The following is a 26,217-nucleotide window of genomic DNA, read 5'->3' on the forward strand; positions in this document are numbered from 1 at the left end:
AGTTGTTGAATATCTGTCTTGTGTCACATATGCTATGCTATTTGTTTTCCAAAATTGCATTGTAAAGACATGGTGTTGAATGAATGGTACTGGGGGGTTTTGTGGTATGGTCATTATAAGTGTGACCCGGTAAGATTTAAGGCATTAACATTGTAGGTACGCATTGACAACACTCTAGAATTGATAGTGATAAAAGAGATACACGAGAGCTACAGGAATAGTCACAGACAGCGCAGGAAGGTGAGCAACGAAAAGCATAAAATGGGGGCGGAAAAACCCCAGGCTCATATCTGTAAAAATCTACCCAGTTATGCAGAACGTATAACCAAGTACCATGACCAGTGGGTCACGGAACTAAAAGGAGAGGGGCTGCCCCAGGTATGGCCACAAGGAGGGTTATTTGATAAAAGTGTCTTGGAAATGGTAGCAACATGCAACATGTATATTCATAAAATAGAAGAGAAATATTGGATCTGTGGAGACTGTTTCAAGAGGTCCACCCACTCAAAAGGACAGATATAGTGCTCGACCAGCCCACCACTACGGCCACCCCAGTGATGGCGAACGAAAGTGAAGGTGAGGGGGGGACAGAAGGGTCAGTAGAGGTAACTCGGATATAACCCCTCCTAAACAAACCAGTGCCTGCTGAAGGATATAGTGATCCCCATGTATGTGCCCACCACAACTCCTACAGCTGCCCCACGACCAACTGCACCACCACCCTATGAGTGCCCCAGATCTAGTGGACAGGTAAGTACCCCCGCAGTAGACATTGAAAACGAACAGAAGACTTAGATTCCAGTCTCTCAATGGCCAGAGATGAGCTATCTAGAATACGAAATATATGTGAACAGAATGGGACTAGCATGTCAAGAACAGAACAAACACCTGCGGCGCAAAGACTCAACAGGTCCTCGGAGGAAGGGTGGAAGAAGGGAGAAATACTATTCCGAATACAGGAAGAACTAACTAGAATAATAGAGTTGGAATCACATGATCTTGGACAAAACACAGGAGAGGAAGGAACGGCCACTGGGGGAATGGAAGAGCTGTGGTGTGATATAGAGGATGATGACCAAGAAAATGGAAGACTAGGGGCAGTGGTAGGAGGAAGATTAGACAGGTTGGATGACACCCCAATGGGGAGAGCCATGGAAGAGGAGTGGACAGGGAGATTAAGGAACAGGATGGGAAGAATGGCCACATAGGGGAGGAAAGGGTTGAAGGTGAGTAGTGGAAAAGGAAGTAAGGGTAAACTACAGCTCCCCTTAATACATAGAGGAGGTGGGAGGCCAAACTACATACCCTGGGCTCAGATGGAAAAGGCAAACTTACTAAAATCGCTGCCCCCGCTATCGGGAGGAGCTAGTAAGTGGATTTATGCATTCGAGAAGCATACTGCAGGGGTGCCACTAGCAAGGGTTGACATCAAAAGTTTATTAGTATCGGCAGTGGGTGACCAAGTGGATAGGGTTTGGGCAAAGGCCAGGTTCCCGGGAGTAACATTGGATTGTGACCGCCAGGATGGAGCTTCTATTAATACAATACGTGCAAGAGTATGGGATGCATTAAGAGAAACATTCCCAAACACACCGGATTTACAGTCAAAGATGCAATGTACCATGAATGATGCAATGGAATTCATTTTTCAAGTGCAGGAGAAGTGGAGAGCCGAGACGGGTACGGCCTGGGAACAATTAACGTCCCTATTCTACTTTATAATAAAGAGAGGGCTCCCAAAAGAAGTTCAGAAAGCACTCGACAAAAAAGCAGGGATTGAAGCGAAGGGTTGGCCAGAAATTCAAAGCATAATAGTTCACCACTGCAAAAGAATAAAGGAAAGAGAGAAGGAAATTGCACAAAAAAGGTTGGCAGACGAGGCGAAACTAGTACAAATGAAACTGGTGAAGGTCGCCGCAGCCGTAGCAGCACTCCCCCTAGATAGGGATGGAGAGGAGGAGGAGGGAATGGTAGCGATACAAGGGAGGATGGCAGCAAATTGGACAGGCAATGGGCAGACGCAGTGGAATGGACAGGAGCAGTACGGAGGACCGCAGTGGCAAGCGTGGGCTCCCCGTGGAGGACAGGGTGGGTACACAGGATGCAGAGGGGGTGGTCAAAGGTATGGGGGAAATGGCAGATACAGTGGGCAAGGACCTAGGGTGGACAAGGGAACTGTTGGAAGTGTGCAAGGTGGGGACACTTCTCACGAGAATGATGATCAACCTTACGGTCAGTCGTATGGAGTCGTATGGGTTGCCCATGGGAGGGGGACAAGGGCAACAAGAGCAAAGGTACCCAGACCAACAAAGGGAACAACCACATAATGTACAACAGCACCCACATGATGTACAACAGCACCCACAAAGCCGGGAACATGTGCCATACACACAGGGCCACCCTTTCGCCACAACAGCAAATGGTGCACCTGCACCATACAGAAGAGTGGCAGTGGCGTCAGGTAATGTCTTTAACCAAGCGGGGACCATGAGACACCCAGCATAGGACAGCCCACAGAGAGCACTTGCGTGTCCAGTACTATCTACGACCTTCAATGCAGCAGAGGAACCATTGGTAGGGAATAAACAGTTCATTTTTATGGTGGATTCGGGAGCCGAGAAATCATGTTTGTGTGAAGGCCGGTTTCCGCTATCTAATCGTAAATTGGAGACGCAGGGGTTCTCTGGGGCTGTTGTCGAAGTTCCTTATACAGAAGATTTAGATGTCACCGTAGGAGGAAAAACAGTAAGAGCACCCCTATTGTACTACGAACGGTCCCCAATTAACTTATTGGGAAGGGACCTTCTCAGTAAACTTAATATGACCATCTCCTTCACGGAAAGAGGAATAGTTTATTCGACTCCAGGGATCTGCCCTATGCGCGTAATGCGGGTGGTACACGCGCAAGCAACAGCATCGGAAGTGCGCGGCATACTGGTGGACCCTGACATGTTCATTCAAGGGTTAAAAACATTGGCACGGGTGGTCCCAGAATTGAAAAATCTAGAATGGAGAGTGCCTGCAGTGTTTATCTTCCGACCTATAGCACACCCAGAGATTGTGCCCGGGACAGTGATGTCATTAGATTTGCATGCAGTTCAGACCTCAGCCAAAAGAATAGCAGTCATTGCAATGGACATACACGGCTGCGAATGGCGCACTGTATTGTGCTTCAATGCTGACATTGCATTGAGAGATTTATCAGATGAAGACCTCTTCACAGATTCAGAAAGTGAGGGGGAAATAATAATGGAAATTGCTATACCATGTGATATTATGATACAGGAAAGACAAGTGCCAGTACAGTTAATGGCAGTGGTAGGAGCCCCTCCTTCCTTTTTTGACAATGACATGAGATCAGTGCCCAACAATCTGTGGACCACAGGCCCCCCATGATGTGCGACTGCTACATGGGGTCACACCAGTTAAAATAAAACTCAAACTGTTAAAACTGATATAGTATTGTTTCGTCCTCATTGTATATGTTGGCCTATGCCCAGTCGCTCTGCTAGAAAATCTGCATTGCAAGGTCATAACCTTAAATTAATCGAGTCTCCATTTTAGGTCAAAGCCGCCATTTTAGTTATTCGTGCAAAGTCACCCCATGGCCTAAAATGGCCGACCTGTGTTCTCTTGTTCTAACTTAACCTCTTCAACCTTTGTAGGAGAGTTAATGTCGAAACCTGCCTGCAGGCTACATGTTAGGGTCATGTTGACCTTGTCCTTTGTTGACCTCGGGATCAGGGGATTACTTGAATCAGTGATGTTAACCTACAAGTATATAAGAACAATAACACTGTTAAAACATGTCATGTGAAACATCTGTTTGACCTGCATTAAAGCAATGTGTAAAGAGTGTAAAGTTAAACCCAGAGAATAATAGTGCTTGTTAGTAAATGTATTAAAAAGTAAACCGCATGCATGAGATATTTAAATTAGAAATGAACCTGGCGCGACCCTAGCCCAGTACATGATTAACTTGTAGGAGGCTGGACATCGTTATGAAGAAATTGTATAAATACGCTGATGTCCAGCTGGCAATTCCTGTTCACTGCTCACATTGAACCTTCTAGTGGTCTCTGTGATGTACTGACGGCCAAATAGCTATTTGTGCACTTTGTTTTGTAAACTGTACAGTATTGCAATAAAGATTCTGGGATTCTTTTCAAGCCTGTGTTGGTGTATTTCTCTTTGCATGGTGTAAAAGCCTTAATATTGTATTTTGTGATTCCACAAAACCAGGAGCCATTCTACCCAGGGTGAAACAGTACCCCCTGTCCCGAGAAGCTATAAAAAGTGGGATAAAAGAGACAGTTAGCACATGATTAGCACAGGGAATAATAGTGCCCTCAAACTCGCCTCAAACTCGCCATGTAATACTTGCATTTAACTGATTAAAAAAGCAAAAGGAGGGGCGTGGAGAATGATCCAAGATCCATGCCCCCTCAATGACGTCATCCAAAAGGAATTCCCTTTGGTTCCTAATCCAGCATCCATTTCCATACCACTGGCAGAAGAGTGCAGATACCTAACGGCATTTAGCCTAGGAGGAAAAAGATACGAGCATTGCAGACTACCCCAGGGGTACTGCGAAAGTCCCAGCATATTCAACCAAATACTACATGAAGGAAACATGACAGGAGATAGTACGATCATTCAATACGTAGATGATTTACTCATCTGCGCAAAAAATGCAGAGGAATGTGGGAAAGACTCCATCGCTCTCTTGACATTGTTGGCCCACAAAGGCTACAAAGTTGACAGAGGGAAATTGCAACACTGCCAATGAGAAGTGTTGTACCTGGGACAATTGATATCAAAAGACGGCAAGAAAATAATACCAGACAGTGTAGCTGCCATCACAGCAGTGGGAAGACCAAAAACAGTGAAGGAGATGCAAATATTTCTCGCCATGTGTAATTACTGCCGAGCATGGATATTGGATTACGCAGCATATACAAGACCCTTATTGCAGGGACTCAAAGAAGCACAACGAGAAAATACAGAAATGGAATGGTCCGTAGAACTTGAGGGTGCTTTCACATCACTCAAGGAGCTAATCTCAAGCGTGCCAGTACTCGTGAACCCTGATTACGAGCGCAAATTTTACCTGTTCTCTCATTGTAAAGGGTCCCTCATGACAGCAGTATTGACATAAAAGACACCCCTGGACACAAGCCCCTAGTATACTACAGTGGCATGCGGGACACAGTCATGCAAGGACACTTTGCGTGCGAGCAATCTCTCATAGCCGCAGCGTTCGCCATTGAAAAAAAAAGTGCAACAATAGTGATGGGGTGCTCCGTGACCCAGTTCATGGAACACTCCCTATTCGAAATTCTGGAAAGATCAAAAAGCATACTGACAACACAAAGAGCCACTGCATATGAAATAATACTATCTAGTGCAAACATAAACATAGTGAGATGCAAAACAGTGAACCCTGCAAGATTCGTCACAGAACCATGTACATTAGAAGACATGCAGACACACGGCTGTGCAACATACAAGGGTGAGGAAGGAGATAGCACCGTGGTGAGCGAAAATGCATTAAATGAAGGAGAGGTATTCTTTATAGACGGGTCAGCATCCATAAACCCAGACATAGGTGAAAAGCACCTAGGTATAGCTGTTGTAAGATTAGAAGAAGGTGAGTACGAAGTTATAATACAGCAGCGCCAGCCCGCCCATTACTCAGCTCAAGCAGCAGAACTGATAGCATTTATTGAAGCATTGCACGCAGCAAAAGGGTGTGCAGTCACAATCTACACGACTCAGCTTATATGACCACTACTGTACATGGTGGGTTGGCAAGGTGGGGGTGAAGGGGGTTCCACAGGCCGATGGATCGCCTGTACATCATGCAGAGCTCCTGAAGGAACTTATTGAGGCCTTAAAGGACCCCACCATGGTAGCCATAGTGAAGTGCCAGGCCCACACAACCAACACAGATGTTATCTCTTTGGGAAAACGCGGCAGAGAGGACAGGTGAGTACTTAATACACAAACAGGTAGAGGAAGATCTCTCAGATGGCTATAATGCCATGCCCGTGTCACAAATACTAGAGTTACAAGAAGAAGCAACGAAAGAAGAAAACGAATGGTGGGAGAAGAGGGGATGTAGCCAGTCAGCAACAGATCTCTTATGGCATCAAAACAGCAACGGAAAGGTGGTGATGCCAGTCAAACTACGGGAAATAGCCTTCCAACAATTACACTTTCCAGCACACAATGCGAAGCAACATATCATCGCAGAGATACAAGAAGATTGGCTTGTTCCAGGGTTACAGGACCAGCTTTCAAAGTTGGCGATGGAGTGTACAACATGCCAGATATACAATCAGGAATGACATTGAGAACACTGCGGGGGACAATACCAAAACCAACAGGCCCTTTCCGAGAACTGCATATTGAATATGCAGATATGGGGGAGAGTTGCAATGGAGCAAGGTATTTGATACTGGTAGTGTGTCCGTTTTCAAGGTGGGTCGAGGCAGTGCCATGTGCACACCCGGACGCCAAATGTGCTGCAAAGTTCCTGGTACGGGAAGTGTTTCCACTCTGGGGAATTTGCAACATGATTCTCTCTGATAACGGCACACATTTTGTCAATGATCTCTTCAAAGAAGTAACAGCATTGCTTGGCATCACACACAAACTGTGCTCGATTCATCATCTGCAAAGCAACGGCATGGTAGAGAAAATCAACGGCCTGCTTAAAGGGAGGTTGTCAAAATTGTGCTTCTCATTAAAAAATAATTGGGTACACTGTCTGCCCCTGGCCATGTTTGAGTTGAGAAATCAGCCCAGCAAAGACCACCACCTGTCACTGCATGAAATAGTGACAGGGAGGCGCATGCACACAGCACACTCCCCTCTCTGTAGACATTCTGACGCCCACAGAAGCGCCACTGTATTAGGTGAGGAATTCAATGAATACCTTACAAAACTCACCAGAGCAGCCCACATGATAGCAAGACAGCTTGCACCACCTTTTACACGGGAGGAGGGAAATGAAGCAATAAAACTAACAGAATACAACCCAACAGGTCAGCTATGCCAGGTGAAATGGTGTATGTCAGGAGTTTCGTGCGTAGGTGGAATGCCCCAAAATTTCATGCCCATATGAGGTGGTCTATTGCACGCCGACGGCTGTAAAGGTAAATGGCATGAGATATTCGATACATTTAACAGACGTATGAAAAGCCTATGATAGTGTCACACGAGAACAAGAGGAAGAGTACAAAGCACAGCAGAAGGGTCACAATAGACGAAGAGAAGCGAGGATAACTATATCCTACATGTGTACACGATAATGCATGATAAAGAGAAAGTGCACTGAAATAAATGCTATTCTGGGGCATGAAAACTGTTAATTATGTTGAACTATAACTATTGAAAACGTTTGTCTCTTACCCTCTCTCACTTTCTTTCGTCATATGATGAAGATGATACATACAACTGTTTCAGTATGCTTAATGCACTTTTATATTTTAACATATAGGAGTAACCATGGCAACAAACGGACAGCCCACAACGAATAATGTTAGGGCAGTTAGAAATACAAATGAGAACTTTGATTTGCGCAGATACTCTTATGAATGTGGATTGTTTTTGTGTGCTGTTCTATTCTTTACAATGATTTTTGGTCTCGTTGTTTACTGGGTTGTTGCATTAATCTCTATAGAGATGAATGAGGGGGGAAGGAATGGAACCAACATGGGGAATGGAACCAGAATGGTTAAAGAGGGGGCCAATTTGATATGGGGTGGATTTTATCTTATATGGGGTTATGATACAGACCCTACTCATGTACAGCCCCCAAATGATACCAACAACAGGCCAACCACAAGTCCAGCCTCCCCCTATAATGCCTCAGAATACAATGTCTATGGATTAAATGATCGTAACCCTTCTGTTATATCATGGTTATAAGACACTACTGCCACAATGCCCACACCAGAATTGAACCCATCCGCAGAAACAGGCCCCCCGCAAATAGGAAGGAAGAACATGCAGAGATCGCAGAAAGGTTTTTGGCCCTATATGATGAATGGGAAAAGGGGGGCGCGGGAAAAGAGGGTGTGATACCACAAGCAGCGAGAGATGCAAAAAGCTATCTTAAAAGCAGCAGAAGAAGGAGGGAGGCAAGGAGGAAAAAATATGGCGAGTATTCTGGCCTGGGCCTAGGCACAATAGAAGACCCTAGACATCCACATCAGTCAAATAAATTGTATGCAGATATGAGCTCCACTGCAAAACAGACAACTAATGCGAGTTGTTATGTCTGTTCCCTGAAACCCCACGCCTCAGGCACACCTAAGGTGTTGCTGCCTAAAGAACTGCCTCTTACAGATGCCCAGTGTCTCCTTCATCTCACCCAATGCAGAATTAAGAACACCTTCCAGGCACACGCAGTATCTTTTGAAATGCTGCAAAACGAGAAAACCTGCTATTCGAGAACAAAAGGAGTTATATGTTTAAAGGAACCCTTTTTCATGATTAAAGGGACATTGTTTTTGGACAATAAGTGGAAAGATGAAGTAATAACAAGCAAATCTGAAGTGCTGCGAGGACTGCAGGAAGAAAAACTGCAATGGATCGAGAAAACCTGTACACCAGTTTGGAAGGAGCATATCACAAAGCTAACCTGGGTTACAGCAATAGAAAAACCATTCAAGCTGCAGAAAGAAATAGCATATGAACTATGCTTCCATGGCGAGGGAAAAAACAACATGGGTGTGAATAAGAACTGCAATCGAACACTCATTATCTCAGACATGAAGAAAGGGACAGCAGCACTTATGGACACTTACTGGGTCTCCGGTAAACAGGCATACTTGCACCTCCCACATTCCTGGAGGGGCACATGCTCTCTGGCAACACTGCATTCGGCCTTGATGGTGATCCTGGAGAGTCACATCAACGGAAGAAAAGGAGTGCCTGCCGCCCATCGTCCACAGAATACACAACCAACAGAAGAGCCGCCACTCTATGCCCTGTCCTCGGGCAATGCGCAAGACGTGATATCAAGGCAGCAGAGATCGTCCAACTACATATCCAAAGCCTCCTAAGACCTGTTGGCACAGATTCCTGATAAGTACCGGCTATTTAATTCCTCTGAAACGTTCTTCACCTCCTTCAACCTGAGTATCCAGGTACGAGCCAACACAAAATGGCTCCAGATCATGTGCTGGGAGTTGATCCAACTGGCCAACGACACTGAAGAAGGGTTCAACGTGATCAAGGTGGAGCTAAGGGCCCTAAGGTTGATGACCATGCAGAACAGGCGTGTCCTAGACCTGTTAACGGCGATAGATGGAGGTGTTTGCCAAAAAATCGGGAGCGCGTGCTGCACATTCGTCCCCTCTGAAGACGCAGATAATGGGACACTATCACACGTTATTGCGGCGGTGCACAATCTAGGGGAACGAATGAGGAACGAAGGTGGAGCCGACGTGAGCACTTGCTTTGACAATTATTTTTCCTGGGTACCATCCTGGCTGGGGCAGACCATCAAAATGTTGATGCCCATCATGGTATTTTTACTCCTGATTTTTTGTGTGTGCCAGTTAGGTCTTCGATGCTGCGCACATGCAGTACCTAATGGTGCAATGATGATGGTGACAATGGGCAACGGTAGAGGAGCAGCACAGATCATACAGGAAGCACAAGTACAGACAGATGAGGACCCTGAACCCAAGTATAGAATGGTGCCAATATACTATGATGGGGACATAGTGGACAGATTGTACCATACCACAGTAAAGAAGCCCCAAGAACGAGAATGGTACACAGAGGTATGGGTAGATCTTGAAGGAGATAGGGGATGTATATATATGACTTGCACACCGGATGAATATGCTAAGAGGGGGGGGGAGTCTTCGAGGAGTGTGTAGAGAATGGATGCCAATAAAGGGAACACCGGCATGGGATGAAGCGGTTGCCAATGAGAAGGAATGCCAGAGGTTGAGCGAGTTACAGTATTCGTTACTTAAGTAACGAAAGGGGGGAAATAATGGGAGGATAGGTCTGTAGGACCCCCTCCCCCACATTGTCCACCTTTGTGAGGCTTGTGGCTCGTCAGCGGCCCACAATGCACCTGGACATGAACAAGTATCAGAACAAACACTGTATCGTTTACCTTCCGCAGTACATCATTGCCCTAGAAGTGACCTGACGTGTAGCCGGAGTCTGGAAAATAACAAGAAGCATCCCAATCAAACAAGCCCCGACCCTGCATCTAACCCCCAACATTTAAAATATATGGTGTCCATGACCTCCCTCCATGAACCCCTGCCCAGATCCCCCAGAAGAAGTGCTAACTACACATACCAAACCCCGACGGTTCACAAGGTTGTTTGTAAACACTAAAATGGGTGTCGAAAAGGGATAAAACTTATAAACGTATAAAAGCGAGGGTGACCCCCGCCCGCCGCAAGACACTATGTGCCCTGAAGGTTTAATGTAAGCTTGTGACAGATCCCACCTTGTGCTAACTAATGATTGCTGCTAATGTACAAAGGATAAAGCGAAAAGCAATACATGGAATGCCAGTGCATAATGTAGTGAAATACGTTTTAAAAGTGTATGACAGTCCTCAAGGATGTTAAGCTAGTTTTTGCTATAAACGAATATGTAAACGAACATACTGCGTCCATGCTCCTGAGTACACAATCCAACCTGACGCTACCTCACGTTTGTTATTCGTCTGTCTGTCCTATGAATTATCAGTATGTGTTCAACTAACGTTATGTGTCGCGTATGCTACTGCCAACCTCCATTGTTATGAATGAAGAAATATATGAATCTATAAATTATAGAAATATGTAATCATCCTAATGCTATTAATGTTAACATATATCCCCTCTTATAGTATATTGTGCAGCCCAGTGAACAGAGAATCACTCGGAGTTACAAGGCCATCTCCCCCTCCTCCCGCCAAGGCCCGCCAGGGCTTGCTGGTGTTCGAACAGCACAGCCTCGCCTCCCCACATTTCTGATGGACCCGTTTCAAGTATTTACCCCCCCACCCCCCATGTCAGAGGCCGCCATGGCTTGGCCAAGTGAATTATGTGCTACCTGGTCCTAAATCCCACCGCCTTTGAGGGGCCAGATATGTGCCCTTACTGATCCAATAGTACTCCAGTTCACCCCAAGTTAACGGGCCATAGAGACAGTTATTCACCCCTGTACTAACATGTCGTAAAACAATCCCTCACCACATCTAACAGAATAACCACATCTAACAGAATAGAATGACAAGGCAGCTTACCCCGTGCCCTCTGACAAAGACACCTGGATTAAAGAGACCGAGTCATTAGGTCAAGAGTAATTGTACACTGATGTATCGGTGAAGTTTCACATTGCATGCTGTCTTTCCTTCTCCCACTTGACCTTAGATTAACGTATTGTAGGATTTGCAGGACAACTGGAATTGTATAAAGTGATGAGTGTGTGTGTGTGTGGCCACAAGGGCAATGTGTTAGTGGAGCCACCAATCATCAACACAGACCGCGTCTGGCCTGGCAGCTCCACCCCGACAAGCCCAGCTGACCCGTCCACCCCACGTTGGCACCACGTTGATGTCCACCAATCCTGGAGCAGTTCTTCGATACATCGCAAATAGTCTAGTCAACGCCACCCAATCCCTGAGACTATGTGCCCCCTATAGCTTACATGATGCATGACGTATTTTTGTAATAAATATGACTGTCTTTGCTATTGTCAGACAGAGCGCTCTCGGAGCTTGCAGAGTCCTTTGCATGCCCTATACCAATTTATATAAAAACCCTTTTACTTCACCCGCACTTGGTCCTGGTCTCATTCCCTTCTGGGGTGTGTCCTTTATTGCCTCTCACTGAGGGGGATTACTGCCTTATGGGGGACGCTTACTTTCAATTGCTATGCAAATGTAGCAATAAATATTCTAATATTCTATTCCAATTGCCACCAACTATTGACAACATTTACTTACACAATACAGACCAATTGTGTTTGCAAATGTTAGTCCTTCATAGAAATGCAACCAACAATCCTGACAATACATTCAGTGTTCATGGAATAAGACAAGAATTGGACTAAAGTGCTGGAATGGTGAAATTCACTATAAACTCACAAGAAGATCCACAAGAATTTCTAATGTACTTACTACAAGCACTGGAAAACAAAAACATAACTATAAATGAAATTGTCTAGATTTCTTACATGTGGAAACATACATGCACTCTCTGCAATCATGGCGCACAGGAACAAATCGCTAATGAACGCTTCATGTATGTATCCATACCTAACTGTGAATCTATTCCATTTCAGCAACCTGTAAAAAAATTCAAACCATGGCAGAGTATGTATTACCTGCAATTCAGATAATCGCTCCACCTTACAAATACAAACACATAGTAAATACGTAACACTAATGCTTTTACGTTACAATGCAGATGGTACCAAAAACAACTGCAAGCTGACTGGATTCACACATGGTCAAGTATCACTTGGTAAGAAACCTTCACAACAATAGGTATAATCTACCATGCAGGAGCCACAACCAATGCAGGTCAGTACACTGCATATATAAAAAAGAACTGTGGATGGTTTGAATGTAATGATTGTACCATTACTCTAAAGCAGAGATTACCAGCAAATCTTATAAACGCATATTTAATGTTCTTAAAACCAAAATGTAATAACTAATCTGTGCATAAACATTAATAAAACTTCAATTAGAAGACTATAAACAGTTAGAATACGCCAACAGGTATCTAACTGCCCCAAAAATATGCAACAACCCAACAGATAGATGAGTAACTTGAAAATATAAATAAAAACCTATAACCAGTTAGAATATGCAAACAGGTATCCAACTGCCCCAAAAAATCTGCAACAAGCCAAAAAAAATCAAACAGTAAGTATATAATAATTCAACTCACAAATACTGCTCCATAACACAACCATTGAAGCAAACATCTAACCATACACCACAATCCAAAATGTTTACTTCCATGGATTACTTCCATGGATATGTTATACTGCAGTGCTTGTTACCAAACTCTACAATCTTAATTGCATGACGTAGCCAAAACTTCACATACAAACTATACAAATCACACAGTACACAAACTGTAGATTTGTGGATATTTGATGGATGTTTGATTCTATGGGTGTGTTCTGCTGCGGTGGTTGTGACCAGGGCCTAGAGTCTTGGGTGCATGGCCTACAGCCTACAGCCTTCGGCCATGCATCCAAGACTCTAGGCCCTGGCCACAACCACCGCAGCATAACACACCCATAGAATCAAACATTTTAACTGTGCTATATGGACTATTTATACAGGATATTAATTACAATCAACGCTGTACTAACAAACCAAAACCAATATCATACTAAAGTAAAATAGCCAGAAGGACATGACAAACACATCAGGGGCACCTGCCACCTAAACAAATGCAGCATTTGACCCATCTCTTACTCCCCCACCCTCCACAAGCACTCCTACACACCAACACACTCCCCAAAGTTGTATTTTTCCCCCGTTCATCACCGCGCTGTCCGCGGATGTCTGTGGATCCAAGATGGATGCATCAAAACAATACAACACACCTCATGCTTCAACCGAGCCAATCAGCGAACACGTTGTATGTCCGCGGACATGACGCAAGCCGATTAGCCAATTGGTGTCCTGTCCTCAGAGCGAACAGGGAAATGTGTCCGCAGAGCAAATATAGCAATATTTGTGTCCAATTTACTGTGTCACCTTAAAACTGCCATTTTCTGCCTTCTAGCATAATGTTTAACTCTTCTATACACTTTTTGCAACTATATCAACTGATTTTGCATTCGTAGATGTCTACGAACATCTGACTTCATTGCAGACCTTCTGGACAGTGCCACATGACCATACGCTGGCGCCCAGCATGATGACGTGTCCGAGAACCCATCTACACTTCACGATAAGATCTGTGCTTCACGGACAGTTCGAAACTGCATTTTCTACTAATCTAGGAACTTTCAACTTCAAAATTTCCCTTGCACAGCTCCTACACCTACACCTATTCCTACTCATTATTCATTAACAATCTAGTACACAGTACATACTTGGAATTTATTTGGCAAAACTGCTATTTATCTTAAAAATGGCATCAGCTAATGCTATCCCTCCTCCCCAAGAGCCACCACCAGCTGGAGGACCTTCAAAACAAAAAAAAGTGCAGTACTTCCTAGACAATGAAGAGGACCATGAAGATGCGGTAGAGGAAGTGCCTACCTCTAGCACCCAGAGAGAATCATGGGTGTGGCAGTTCTTTACCAATGTTGGGAATGTACCACAGGCTAAAGCTACCAAAGTAAAATGCACTCAGTGCAACTTTGTATTCAGTCGCGGACGCCCCGGACTGTAATCCTACGGGACCACCTCCATGTGCTGCCACACCAAATCCAATGATCACAAAGCTCTCAGAAAGGTTGTTCCTTTCTTAGTAGGAGGCTGTGTCACCTTAAAACTCTGCCATTTTCACCTCATCTTCCTCAACCAATACAGTGACCACACAGCCTACTTCTGTGGGACACAAAATCACACCAGCTACCTTGCACGAAACAAAAGAGGCTCTCGAAGACAACAGTCCTCTGGACATACTACCATACTACAACAAAACATTCTGCAGAGGGAAGCACTTTCGAAGTGCTTTTGAAGCTGTAATCAAGGAGCATGAGAATCACTTCCCCCTACCTTACAAATAACACACGCACAATATTTTCCCCTGTCCACCTGTTCCTCCATGTTAGTGTTTGGTGCCTCTTCCCTCAATACCCTTTCATTCTATGCCAAAAAAGAAAATACATCCAAAAACAACAAAATAAATGTTCCATTAGGAACCACCGTTCGCAGTTAAAAAATAGAACTTAAACAAACATATAGACTCAATCTTCATTACATTTTTCAGTAAAATACATAGACTCGGTAAGATTTTCCAACATTTCCATTTGGATTGTGTGTTATGCTAATGGGAATATTGTGGCTTCATCCCTGTTCCAGGAACTGGAATGGTGGATACCGGCCCATCAGCCCAAGTTATCAGCCCAAGCGAAGTGAGGGTGGATAACAAGGCCTCTGGACCATTATCCCCCCATTCCAGCCCCTGTAATGAGGGATGAAGGCCATTAGCACCCTAGGTTCCCAAAGCGGGAACCCAGGGTGATAAAAAAGGATTTTCCTCCTACACAAGGATGCCTCGGTGTAGGAAGGAAAATCCTTTTCCAAGATGGCCACCATGGAAAGGGAAGGTGGGGTTCCATACAGGGCCCTTCTTCGCTTTCCATGGCAGCCTGCAGAAGGCTAAGAGAAAACCCTATGACCATATCACTATGAGCACATTTTTCTTCCCTTTCAAACCTATCCCAATTTCGAACAACTTTACCACAAAGCCAGTCCCAGGTGGACATGGCCACTTTAACCCCATGTGTTGTCCCTCGTGGTCATGGCCAGTAGCAAGATTGTCCTGATCATGACCTTATTCCATGACCCAGACAATCTGGCCACTGCACATGGCTACCTAATATACCTCAGTCACCAAAAAGGTATATCACTAATTTGTGTACCTACATTTTGACACTTGTTCAAAAATAAAACACGGGCACATTTGCAAAACCATACTTTCAGATCTTTGCCAATGCTCCTTCCACAAGCTTGCTGGAAATCCACCCATGTTTTATTTTTGCACATACAATAGTGATATATTGCACATACAATAGTGATATAACCTAGCCCCCCACTTCACAAAATCCATACAGACTTTATGAAAACATTTATATCTAGATCTAAAATCTTTTTGCAAACTTTTGTGTAGATGTGTCAAATTGCACCACATTTATAAGCCTTTACAATATTTTCGAACCCTTTTCTAATTTTGCCCCCTCTTGACAAAATCCCACCAAACATTACAAAAACTTGTATATCTAGATCTATAATCTATTTATAAACCCTTGTGTAGATTCATCAAATGGCACCACATTTATAAGCCTTTAGAACAATTTGTGACCCCCCCTCTAATTTTGCCCCCTCTTTACAAAATCCCCCCAAACTTTGCAAAAGCATTTATACCTAGATCTATTATCAGTTCCCCCAACTTAAGTGTAGAATTGTCAAATGGCACCTAATTTATAAACCTTTATATTATTTTGGGACCCCCATCTAATTTTGCCCCCTCTTAACAGAATCCCACCAGACTCATTCAGAATCAGGTCAAGAATATACGTGCAAAATGTCATGCTGGTTAATTAAGTGGCGCCAAAGTTATAAGCCATCCAAGAACTGCTTTATCCCAACTCTGTAATGCAGAGGTGTCCGCAAACTTCACAGGACTGACTGTTCGCTGACTTTTACAGAGAAAAACACCTGTTGTTTTGCTACTTGCAGCCATATCTCATCCTCATCACCCCTCACCTCCCCAGAGATGATTTGATAAGTTTGACAAGTGCAATGTTGTGTTTTTTTATATGTTTTTACTGCGATGTCCGCGGACACCGGCCACTGTCCGTGAATCCAAGAAGGTGGGCATTTTTAAAAATCGGACGCACTTCACGCTTTTCACCATCCAATCAGCAGACGCGCCTGATGTCTGCAGACACCACATTGCCTTCTAAGCCAATCAGAGCCCTGTCCGCAGAGCGAACAGGGAAGTGTGTCTGCAGAGTGGACATATATATCACTAATTATTTTGGAACTAGTAATTTACAAAAGCACGCTTTCAGGAACAAACCACCGCTCCTGCCGTGCATTTGGTGAAAATCCGTCCAGCGGTTTGGGCTGTAGGCGTGAGCAAATTTTTTCCCCATTTTGTGCATGGAAAAAAACTCACTATTGGGACCCCCCTACAACTTTTCCCCCCCTGATGAAACCGCAACAAACTTGGCATTGTATGTAAAAACTCTTAATATAACAATACGACACAATCAACAGTTTTATTGCCACATATAAACATCACTAAAAAAAAAAGTACATTCTCTGAAATGTTCAACAGTTGAACAGCATCTGAGGTACTTGACATCCAATGGGCAGCTACCCACCAAACAAACAATAAACAACCAATCAGAAAGTAAATACAAGTAAATGACATTTGTGATGTCATCTTTGATGTCATGGGTATTAGTCTTAGCAGTGCACGGTGGTGACGCGAGTTATGGTTGCTTAGCTTACCACTGAAAAAATTATATATATATTACATGGCCACAGTAGTGGCCATGTAGTTATGGTTAAGTTGCTGTTTCCATAGGAAGAGCACTTTTTGGGCGGCTTATAACTTCGCTCTCCCTGGACGGATCCTCACCAAACTTTGCAGTAGTAGTTGGGTCACTCTGAAATTTTTTGCAAAGTCTGGTGAGGATTCGTCCAGGGGGGGAAAAGTTATAGGGGGGGTCCGAAAACTTTTGTTTTTTCCCATAGACTGAATGGGAAAAAACTTTGCGCACGGCTACAGCCCGAACCGCTGGATGGATTTACACCAAATTTGCGGCAGGAGCGGCGGCCTGGTCCCAAAAGCGTGCTTTTGTAAATTTGGTGTAAATCCATCCAGTAGTTCTTTTTAAAAATGACCAAAATGTAAGGCAAAAAAATTAGTGATATCTGCGTTCGCTTCGCGGACGGACTTCCCTGTTCACTCCGCGGACAGCACCCCGATTGGCCCATGGCCTTGCGTCATGTCCGCGGACATGCGACGTGTTCACTGATTGGACGGTGAGGGGCGTGGAGCGCGTCAGATTTTCTGTGGCGTCCGCCATCTTGTATTCGCAGTCGACCACGTACAGCACAGTGAAACGTGGATAAAAAATTGCATTTAGTGCCGTGTGTTGGTGTGTAAGAGTGTTTGGGGAGGGTGGGGGAGTACGAGATAGGTTCAATGTTTTGTTTTTTTATGTGCTAGACCTTTTTGTTGCGTTTGATTTGTCCGGGGAGAACACAGCTGTTCTGACATTTTATAAATAAACTAAATGGTGGGGTTTTTAGAGGACGGAGTATGTGTCATTTTTGTTCGCAAGGAAGGTAAAAAGGAGCTATGAACACTTGCAGTGTACTTAATTGTTCGTAAATACACAAAGTAGGGGTGTCCTCAGGACGCTGTCCGTATTGTAATCTGTCTAGTTGAATGTGTTCTAAGAACACACGGAGTGTCCCGAAATGGTTGCAATTACACAAAATGGGGGTGTTCTGAGAACGTTGTTTGTATTGTTCGTTGTCAGGGTGAAAGTGTTTTAAGAGCACTCCTTTTGTCCGCTAATAGTACAATTTCCTAGGGGCGTCAACCAACTTTTTGTCCACTAAAGAAACGATAAATCCGGCTGGTGTGCGCCGACATTATGTGATAATCCTATGACTGGCGCTATTGACCTGGCTGACTTGCTTTTACGACACTAAATCATATCTCCCGCCCCTAAGCCTGATATTATCAAAGCATTCATATTCCCCGCCTCTCTCCGTGATGTTACAGGGTGCGTAATGAAACGCTCCCAGTCGTCTCCAGTACTACGCGACTTTACACAGAACCCAGAAGACAACACATATTATGTCACAACACAGCGCGCCACAATTCGGAATATGAAACTGTGATTTAAAAGCAAAGAGCAAGATTGTAAATGTTGTAAAGTACATTTATTTGACATCAAATGTTTAGAGAATATTCAGCAATTTGCATTTGTCTTTGTTGTCGATCCGCAAAAGTTCATGTTGAGACACGCGATGTTCCTTTGCGGTACAGAGAGTGTTAGATCAGCTTACAACTCAGTGCACCACAATTCGGAATATGAAACTGTGGTTTCAAAGTAAACAGCAGGATTGTACATTTGGGAAAGTACATTTATTTCACATGAAATGTTTAGTGAATATTCAGCGATTTGCTATTGTCTCTGCTGTAGATCAGCAAAAGTTTATTTGGAGCCACGCGTTGTTCCTTTGCGGTAGATAGGCTGTTGGTTTATGATAAAAGCAGTAAATGGTCGCTCTGATAATCGGAAGGTTGCTCCAACACGAGCCATTAGACCACCATATTGGTTGGTATGTTGTTTGTAGCCGCTAGTACTGCGTAAGGGCATATTGGTCCTTGGCGATTGTCCCATAAAATGGTGATGGTCATGAAGTTGCATATTTGGACCTGCACCTGGCAGTTGAAGACCCCATCCGCTGGAGTCTGTAAATCGTGACATAGGCAAAATGGGGCCACGTACCTGTTTTAAAAAACATAAATTAGTCTCACCAGCCGATCTTCATTAAAAATCATTTTATTTATTAGGGCGTGAAAATATTTGCTATCGAAGATAGTGCAACAGAGTATGTTAATAATAAAATAATAATATTTTCCCATTCATATAGCGCTAAGAACCGTGAGGTATGTAAGCGGTGCTTATTATTAACCACGGTGTGTGGTGCTCACTTAGCGACCACGGAAGGATGAAAGGCTGAGTTTGGCCTTGCCGGGATTCAAACTTGCGTTAGCAAGCTGTGCACGGATGTCAAAGCGAGCGCTGTACTCGCTGTGCCACTTGACAGGCTACAGTGAAGTGGCACAGCGAGTAGAGCGCTTGACCGCCTATAGACCGGTTAAATTATTTCTATTAACCCACCCTGTGTCGTCTGCTTTTTTCAGAACCCTCTAAACGCCAGGGGATCAATTCGGCGGTGATAGTGCGCAGTAGAAAACATTATGCCACTTTCAACGAAAAAGTTCAACTTGAGCGGTCTTTAATGCTACGCTATTGTAATTATATTTGGTATAAAGTAATCTAAAGGGTTACTTATAGTACAATTGCAATTTCCATTGTCTACGAGTGGTGCAGTCCCAAAATACGACTCTGCGTGTGCCAACGATCTTTCGCATAGTGATATAATATATAAAAGTGGTTTCGTTTCAGAAATGTCATCTTTATCTTCTCTTACGTTTTAGCAACACTCCTTCAAGAGAAGTCTTTCATCACAATCTCTGTCTGTCAAGGTCAAAACACAATAAAACCTTATAGTCCGCTTCGTGAGCCTCTCCGGGAAACATGAAAGCAGCTGACCTTCACTGTGAACGAGCATAAATTCTTACTTTGCAACATTCTGTGTAAAGCCATCTGTAGAAGTTGTGGAAGCAGCTGACCTTCACTGTGAACGAGCATAAATTCTTACTTTGCAATATTCTGTGTAAAGCCATCTGTAGAAGTTGGTTTTTGCACGCCATGTTTGTATATTGTTTGCGTGATATTAAAAAAAGTTTGTTTAAAGGACGTTATGGTTCTAAGTACAGCCGAAAGACCCCTGAAAATCGCAAGTTATGGTAAGCTTTGAAAAATAACTGGCGCCACCACCGTGCACTGCTAAGACTAACACCCAGGACATCAAAGATGACATCACAAATGTCATTGATGAAATCACTGATGACATCACGTGTGCATGTACTTTTCATGGAATTTGTGTACTAGGGATTTTTATTATAATGTTTCGAAAAAAGTGTCAAGGATATTGCAATAAATATCATACCGTTATTAGTGCTTTGAACGATGCATTGATATAAATAGCATTGTATTATGGGATTCTATCTAGTATACTGAGCTACTAATGGAGAAACATAGCATTGTGTGCAGAGTACAAGATGAATGTATAATATGTGTAATGTTAATATGTTGAATAATGAAATAATAATTGTCCTGAAATGTTCGAAAAATCACAAAATGGGGTTGTTCTGAGGACGTTATTCGTATTGTGTGATTGCTTAGCTGTATGCAATGAGGGAATGGCACAGAGAGTAAAGTGTACGCCGTCCGCGGACACCGCGGCTGTTCGTGGACAGGGCGTGCTACATCCGGGTTTTTCCAGGAAATCCAACATGGAAAGAAGACTGTACGGATCAGTCAATCAGATGTCGAGGTTGCGGATTTGTGTTGAAAGAGACTGTGTGTGGTGAAGATGGCAGAAGTGGAGAAAGTCAGGAGTCAGGATGTTGGTGCTCGGAGATATGTTTGTGCATGGTTTACAGCAGTACGCTGAATGCAGGCATGTTGTAAAGAACTTTGATGTGAAAGGAGTGGAGGTGGTGTGGAGCAGTGTGCCTGATTGCAATGTACAGGGAATTCTACAAGTTTGTGAGGATATGGCCACGCATGTGGTAGTTTTGTACTATGGTGATTTCCATTTGGGCAACGTCAGTGCCCCTACTTTGTTGGCTGATTTGGAACGCTTGGTTCAAGCAGTAATGAAGATCCTTCCAAATGCAAAAGTAATTTTTTCTGGATTACTACCTAGGGCAATATGGGACAATAGTTCAGTTTTTTGTCCTCAGCAAAATATTGCTAGGTGTGTCATCAACCGAGGCATGTGTGCCTTCATGCTTAGAGCTGGTATGTTCTTCTGTAACAATGAGAATATTGATGCCAGTAATGCTGTTAATTTTAAAGAAGATGGCATTTCTTTATCTTTTACGGGAAATGCCTTTCTATTTTGGAATGTAAGGGTTGCTTTGGAGAAGGTTATGTGAAGATTTTAGGAGTAAAGTAAGAAAAAAAACAAGAAAAAAAATACAAAATAACAGGTGTCTGTCAAGCATCTGTAAAAAAAAAAAAACACGGCTCTTTTCAGAGCCAACTTCAAAGGGGAAATGGGGCACACTATTTAAATTTACATTCACCACGCTCAGATTTTCGATGTGTCCGCGGACATGGAGGTAGTCCGCGGACATGAAAATCACTACGAGGGGGTTAGTATGTTCTATGTTACATGTATATGAAGTCAGGGATATTATGGTTAAGTTGTGCTACTAAAACTATGAAATTCAGTGAAAAAACTTTGTTAAAGGGACGTTATGGTTAAGTTGCGCTACTAAAATCCTATGAAATTCAGTGAAAATAACTTTGTTGAAGGGACGTTATGGTTAAGTTGCGCTACTAAAAACCTATGAAATTCAGTGAAAAAACTTTGTTAAAGGGACGTTATGGTTCCAAGTAAAACCGAAAAACCCTTGAAATTCGCCAGTTATGGTAAGCTAAGCAACCATAACTCGCGCCACCACCGTGCACTGCTAAGACTAACACCCAGGACATCAAAGATGACATCACAAATGTCATTGATGACATTGTAATATGTGCATGCTTCATCATTCATTATTAGGTTATGACAGAACTGTTTACTATGGTGGATAAGATCAGCTCATGTTTCATTCAGGCTTATCAACCCAAAAATGTCCTGTGCCAACCACAGATGTATCACAAGCCAACAAACTCAGTGCCCACCCAGTGACACTCTACTTTGCTAAACTTATGTACGCTATGTGAGCTGCTCAATACAATCCCACATTACTCAAGCACTCAGAGCGCTACATTGGGCATTGTGTTACACTGCAGCACCTACACTCTGATCTATTTGTTGCATTATGTAGCTTAGCTAAATGCAGTTTCCTCACCAAAAATATATGTGCAATTGAGTCTCGCATTTTGGTCACATATTTGAAAGTAGAATCCATCACTGTATTGTTTGTAGAGCAGTATGGGTACTATCATGTTTTGCACCAGTGGATGCACATGTGTCTAAACTGTGTGGTAGACAAAACAACATTTTGTTAGCAATATGTAAATAATGAACAGCAACCATATCTGGCAGTTTCACAATTCTCTTGGAAATGGTGTGCTTTGGAAGGGTAGGAGCCTACTTGGGTTCCATGCTATGTAATCACATATATTGTTACAAATTGGCCAGACATAGGAATATGTCAAATTAATGGGGGTGCATATTTATTTTTATCATCAAACAAGTAGCACACCTCTAGTGTTGAAAAATATTGCAGCTGTGTTTGTGCTTTGAATTGGATATCAATCTCTTCCCTATGACCCCATATTAGTTACTCCTTTCGTGTGAGATTTGTGGAAGTGTTTGAATGTGTTCGAAGAAATGGGGATGCCTGCTTCTAACAACTGGACCTTCAGGCTATAAACAGAGGGACAATATGCAATGGACCAGTGAAAGAGAGGGGTAATCTCTTGTTCTGCTGTATGGTAGTTTTATTTGTATTTGTATTTTATTTATTTCTATAGCGCACCAGGCCCAGGGGCAACCGGGCGCTTAACTTAGTTACAACAAGATGAAAGCATGACAAGGCAATGTGACAGAGTATTACAGGATTATTACAGGAAGATTTACAAAATTTACAAAATATACATTCAAACGAATATCGATAAGGCAGTGATTTACAGGATAGTTAATAAGGGATGCAGAGTAGGTCAAAGTGCAAGTAGGGCAGTAAGCTGGTGTTAGCAGTCTTGGGTGGATAGCCAAGCTTTGGTGAGGTATTTGAATTTCAGGAAGGAAGGTTCTGCTCTAAGGTCATTGGGGAGTGAGTTCCAAAGTTTGGCTGCCAGGATGGGGAAGCTGGTTCCACCAGATCTTTGGAGATTAAAACGCGGGATGTCAAGGCAGTTGGCTTGGGCCGCTCTGCGAGGTCTGGTGGAATTGTGGAAAGAGAATCTGTTTGCCAGGTAGCGAGGGGCTTGGTTGTGGAGGCATTTGTGTGTGAGAGCCAAGGACTTCAAGGAGATGCGATGTGGGATAGAGAGCCAGTGCAGGTTGCGCCTGGTGTCAGATATATGCTGGCGCCTAGGAATGTTAAGGGCCGCTCTGATCGCATTGTTTTGGACAATTTGTAGCTTGTTTAAGTTGCGGAGATTAGTACCTAGATAGAGGGCATTACAGTAGTCGACCTTGGATAGTACAAGGGTCCTGGCCAAGGTTACGCAGTTGGCAGTGGTTAGGAACGGGCGACAGGCGGTGATGAGCTTGCAAGTATGCGCTGCTGCAGATGAGACTGCGTTGGATTGTCTAGTCAAGGATAGGGTTGAGTCGATGTAAATCCCTAGGGTTTTCGTGTCCTTAGCAATCGGGATGGTGTTCCCATCAATGGTGAAAGACTTGAAGGCAGGGTCAAGTTTAGTGAGTTTTTGTGGTGAACCAAGAATGAGGAGCTCTGTCTTTTCATCATTTAGGCAGAGGCCGTGTTGGGCCATCCACGCTTGGATGACCTGGTAGATGGCGTTGATGGCAAGGGAGTCAGTTGTGTAGTCTCCTGTGATGGGGATTAGTATCTGTGTGTCGTCAGCGTAATTGGTATACGTGACGCCCAAATGGTCCAAAATATCAAAAAGGGGTTTGGTAAACACGTTATATAACGTGGGCGAGACACAGGACCCTTGAGGCACACCACAAGAGACCGGAGCGGGTGGTGCGGCCGCAAGTGGGGAGAACACGCGCATTGATCTATTATCCAGGAAGGATCTGATCCAAGTGGCGGCATTTTCTGAGAAGTGTGCGGCTGATTTGAGGTGATGGCAGAGAATTTTGTGATTGACAAGATCAAAAGCAGCAGAGAGGTCCAGGAGAAGTAATAACGCCAGTTTGCCTTTGTCTTCGATCTGCGTTTTTAAATCAATAAGGGCGGTCTCAGTGCCATGGCGAGGCCGGAAGCCTGATTGCCTGAGTCCCAGAAGTTTATTTGATTCAAGGTATTCCTGAATTTGTAGGTAGGCCGCGCGGTCAAGGATTTTTAGTAAAAAAGGTACAGTGGTAATTGGTCTGTAGTTTGTGGGTATGCTGGGATCCAGGGTAGGTTTTTTCAGAAGCGGGATGACCCATGCATCCTTAAGATTGTCCGGTACAATCCCAGAGCTAAAGGAGGAGTTGATGAGCGTAGTGATGAATGGTGCTAGGTCGTGAGCAGCTTCCTTAATAATAGGTGCAGGACAAAGGTCACCCTGACAATTGGACGGTTTAAGGCTAGTGATAATCTTTTCCACTTCGAGAATGGAGAGTGGAGAGAAGCTAAAAGGAGTAAGAGAGTCTGTGATAGAGAGGTTTATGGTAGGTATAGGGATCTGTAGAGGGTTGGATTGAAGGCTAGATTGTTTGTTGTTGATTTTAATTTGGAGAGTGGCAATCTTACCTAAGAGAGCTTCTTGGATTTTGGAGCACCAGGTGCTATCTTTGGTACATGTGTCAGGTGGAGTAACAGGAGTTTCAAGTTCTTTTAGGATTTTAAACAATTCTTTGGTGTTAGATTTGGCTTGCTCGATGCGTTTGTTATATGTGTCTTTTTTTGCCTGGAATATAGCTTCCTTGTAGTTAAGGGTGGCCAGGAGTACGCGTGATTTGTTAGCTAGAGAGTGATTGCTTCTCCAGTGGGATTCTGCGATTCGTTTTTCTTTGCGTAGTGCTCTGAGATGGGGTGTAAACCAAGAGTTTAGGTGGGCTCGAGGTTTAGATTTTCTCAGTTTCGAGGGTGCAATGGTGTCTAAGGCTGTAAGCATGGCCCGGTTGAATGTGTCGACCAGGGCCGTAGGGTCAGAGCATGAGGGATCCCGAACATTGAGAGCTGGAAGGAGGAGGGGGAGGAGTCTATCGCAGGTAATGTTGCGTTTGTTACGGGTGGCCATAGCCGGGGCAATGTTGTGAGGGAGGCTGATAGGTTTGGACTCAATATTGAATGTAATTAAGTTGTGGTCTGTCCAGGCGCACTGTTGGTTAGAGGTGATGTTGATGGGACAGTTGAGGGCGGCTAGCCAGTCAAGGGTTCTGCCCTTGTTGTGGGTAGGTTGGTTTAGGAACTGAGTGAATCCAGCATTAGTGAGGATGTTGTCAATAGACGAAGCAGCAGTGTCCTTGGGGTCGTGGAGGCCTAAGTTGAAATCCCCCAGTATCATGACCTGGGAGATAGCTTTGGTGTTGTGTGTGAAGATGTTGGAGAGGTCCTCCGCGAAGGTGGATAGTGGGCCGGGTGGCCGGTAGAGTAGATGGAAGGTGATAGAATGGTTGGGTGTGAGAGCTAGTTTAGCTGTCAGAGCTTCCAGAGTGGAGGAGTGATGTGTGGCTGAGAGGTGGAAGTTCAGAGCGTTTTTGTGGATGATGGCGATGCCACCTCCTTTAGATTGGATGGAATTACGGTCATGTCTGATAATGTTGTAGTCAGGAGGGATAGCGAGGGAGAGAAGAGGACCTGAAGCTGGGTGGAGCCAGGTTTCAGTGATTGCTATAAAGTCGAGGTCAAGGTTGAGGATCAAGTCAGCTACTTCTAGGGCGTGAGCCGGGAGTGATCTGGCGTTGATTAGCGCGCCTTTGATATTGTTTAAGTTAGGGGAATTGGAAGATGGTGGTAGATTAGGTGAAAGTGTAGGTGGTGACAAAGGGAGAGGCAGTTTGATGCGGTGAGCTAAATGATG

Source organism: Ambystoma mexicanum, chromosome 6p, assembly GCF_040938575.1.
Source record: "Ambystoma mexicanum isolate Mex_15411 chromosome 6p, UKY_AmexF1_1, whole genome shotgun sequence".
Taxonomy (NCBI): Eukaryota; Metazoa; Chordata; class Amphibia; order Caudata; family Ambystomatidae; genus Ambystoma; species Ambystoma mexicanum.